This window comes from Elephantulus edwardii, unplaced genomic scaffold, assembly GCF_000299155.1.
Source record: "Elephantulus edwardii isolate Elephantulus edwardi_28Jun2011 unplaced genomic scaffold, EleEdw1.0 scaffold00017, whole genome shotgun sequence".
Lineage (NCBI taxonomy): Eukaryota > Metazoa > Chordata > Mammalia > Macroscelidea > Macroscelididae > Elephantulus > Elephantulus edwardii.
Window position 1 is genome coordinate 25,697,556 of NW_006399767.1, and position 3,546 is coordinate 25,701,101.

The 3,546-nt window shown below is 43.9% G+C and overlaps 1 pseudogene; it reads left to right on the forward strand.

The window, feature by feature from the left end:
• The first annotated feature begins 3,098 nt into the window (after positions 1 to 3,098).
• LOC102855839 overlaps positions 3,099 to 3,546 on the forward strand; it is a 3,945-nt pseudogene continuing 3,497 nt past the window's right edge.

Below are 3,546 nucleotides of genomic sequence, written 5' to 3' on the forward strand. Positions count from 1 at the left end.
TTCACTGCTCAGAATTGGAGGGAGATTTATGTAGATGACACAACCTTATTTGCTGAAACTGAGGAGGCCCTGAAACATCTGCTGCAGAGGGTCAAGGACTGTACTTTGCAATATGGATTGAAGTTCAACATCAAGAAAACAAAGATTCTCACCATTGGGCCAACGGATAGCATCGTGATAGATGGAGAAGAAATGAAGATTGTTAACAAATTCAGCTTGCTTGTGTCCACAACCAACAATCTTGGCACCAACAGTCAGGAAATCAAAACACAAATTGCATTAGGGACATCTACTGTCAGGGACCTCTCCAGAGTGAAGAGCAAGAATGTCAGTCTAGAGACTAAGGTATGCCTGATCCAGGCCATGGTCATCACAATTACTTGCTGTGCATCAGAGAGCTGGACAATGACTAAGGATGACAAAAGAAAAATTGATGCCATCAAGTTGTGGTGCTGAAGAGTCTGGAACATACCATAGACCACCAAGAAAACAAATAGGTCCATCTTGGAGAGAGTGAAACCAAGTTTCTCCTTAGAGGCTAGGATTTTGGAGCTCCATCTCATATACTTTGGGCACCTGCTCAGGAGGGACCAATCCTTGGAGGACATTATGCTGAGAATGGTGGAGAGATGGTGCAGGAAAGGAAGACCCCAGAAGAAATGGATTGATACAGTAACTAGAGTAGTGGGGGTTGGTGTATCAGAATCAGTGAGAATGGCTCAGGACAGGGCTGGCTTCAGAGTTGTTATACTTTAGGGTCCCTGTGTGTCGGAGGCAACTTGACAGCACATAACAACAGCAGCAATAAGAATCATAGCAAGAGAACTTCGGACATATATATTGACATGATTTTCAAAATTACTCATAGGCGATGCTCTTCTTATCCCTTTTGTAAGAACACTTGGCATTAAATCACTGGCTCAAGACCTCTAAATGGCAAAGGTCAAAGTCAGGACTCGCGCTCGGTCCTAAATATGAGGCTCAAGGAACTAACCTTCAAGGAATATGCAAATCTACCATATGTTTACATCTCATGTAATCCTCATTTTATCCTATTGAGGGATATCCTATGATCTCATTGTGGCAGATGAGGAAAGTGAGACAACTCCCCAAGTCTTCATCCTGGTACCAGAATGAATAGGGGTGAGGGGATGTGGGTGTGAGGTGGTCATAGTTCTCACTCCACCCAGAATGGTGCAGTCAAGGTGACATATCATCGTCCACATCAATCAGCAATGAGAGTAGTACTGTTAATACAGATTCATTTTATTATTTGTGTGTACAGTCAAATCGGATCTGACTGGTACAAGCGGAGATTGCCCCTCCTTCTCCAGCAAAGCATCTGGTGGATTTGAACCACGTACCTCCGGATTGCAGTGAAGCTTCTTGCCACTAGGCCACCAGAGCTCCCTAATACAGATTTTTTTTTTAATAAATTCTTTACAACTTCAATCTTTTCTCCATCTCTCATGGGGTTGACTACTGGTCCAGTTGTGAGGACTCTTGTTTCCTTGATGTTGAGATGAGGTTTAATCCATATCAAAGGCTGCATGCAATCTTTGATTTTTTTCAGTAAGTGCTTCAAGTCTTTTTCACTTTCCGCAAGCAATGTTGTGTCTATGCTGCCTATGACAGGTTGTTAATGAGTTTCCCTCCAATGCAGATGCCATACTCTTCTTAATATAGTCTAGCTTCTCAAATGTGAAGTTGCATACGAGTAATTGATGGTCTGCTCCACTGTCAGCTCCTGGCCTTGTTTTTACAGGTCATATTACCATCTCCACAATCTCTTTCCACAGATGGAGTGAATTGTATTCCATCAGGTGAGATACATGTGTATAATTGCTGTGGATTTTTTAAATTTATTTTTAATTGCTGTGTTTTTTAAAAGGTATTTACAATGAATAAATTTGTGATTATTAGTGACTTATTGAAACTTTTTTATGATAGAGATAAAAACTGCCATGCTATTTATGACCACATTTCTGTCTCCAAGGTCTTATTTTCTATCAGTAACTCTTTTTGTTCCTAATTATAATTAAAGCCTTTTACTGCATGTTTGACAACAAATACAATAATTCATTATTGTCAAGGCTGATCCAATTCATAATTGACCCTCCAGCAGTTTTCTGAGGATGTAAATCACACAGGAAGACATTGCCCATTTTTCTCCAATATAGCAGCTGATGGGCTTACACTATCTGTCTTTGGGTTGGCAGTGCCATGCTTGCCCAGGAGGCCATCAAATCTTTCTGCACAAGTTGGTATAAATTCTTAATTTCTTTATCATTGGCTTTAGCGGTTGGTTCATATATTTGAATAACAGTTTTATTAACAAGTCTTCCTTGTATGCCTATGGTTATTATTCCATCACTGACAGTATTGTAACTGTTTCTCTTCATTATAAGTCTTGCCACATCCGCAAATGAAGATACTTTACTGGGTGAAATCTTTACTCCATTCACATAATTCAGGTACACTGTACTTTGAGGAGGTATTTCTTCCACAGCTGGATTTTGAGTGCCTTCTAACATAAGTGGCCTCATCTTACAGCACTATATAGGACAGTGTTCCACTGCTGTTTACAGAGTTTTTGAGGACTTGTATATGAGAAATGTATGATCAATCCTACTTCTTAGTCTGTTTTCTTAGTCCAGAAGCTCTGCTGAAATCTGTCCACTATGACTGACACTTTTGGTATTTGAAATACAGGTAGCATAGCTTCCATATCAGAGCAACATGCAAACTACCATAGTATAGCAAACTGACAGACAAGTGGTGGTTCAGGTTGTTAGGTACCATTGAGTTGACTTCAATTCGTAGCATCATATCGACCAGGTTAATAGCAGATCTGATCTTTGCCCTATCCTGTGCCATCAAATTCCTTTATGTGAAAGGGCCTGCGTAGGCGCTGCGGCCATTCCTCCTCCTGCCCTTAGATGTCCCGTACGCTCCTGTCCTGTGTCCCTTCCTCCGCGCCCGTAGGGTTCGCGACCACTATGGCGTATTAGAGGCAGCAGTGCCTGCGGCAGCATTGGCCCTTGCAGCAGCGGCAGCAGCACCAGGCTCTGCAGCGGCAACCCCCAGTGGCTTAAGCCATGGCGCTTCTCACGGCATCCAGCAGCAGCCTTGCTGTAACCGACAAAGACACCCTCAAATCCAGCACACCCCTCGACTCCCGCAGAGACCCGCACCACGGCCGACATGAGCTACCTGAGCGGCGAGGGCTTGATGGGGGACTTGATGTCCTCCTTCAGCCCGTCGGCTTCAGGGGCTGAAGACAGCCTGGGTCTCTTAGACGACTATCTGGAGGTGGCCAAGCACTTCAGAGCGAACGAGTTCTCCAGGGACAAGGCGGGCTCCTCCGAATGGCTGGCTGCGGACGGGTTGGCCGACGCCTCGGACAAGGAGGATGCCTTCTCCGGGACAGATTGGATGGTGGAGAAAATCGATCTGAAGGGGTTTGACTTTGATTCCTTGTTCAACTTAGAAGATATGGAAACCATGCCAGACGAGCTCTTGGCCACGTTGGACGACACATGTGAT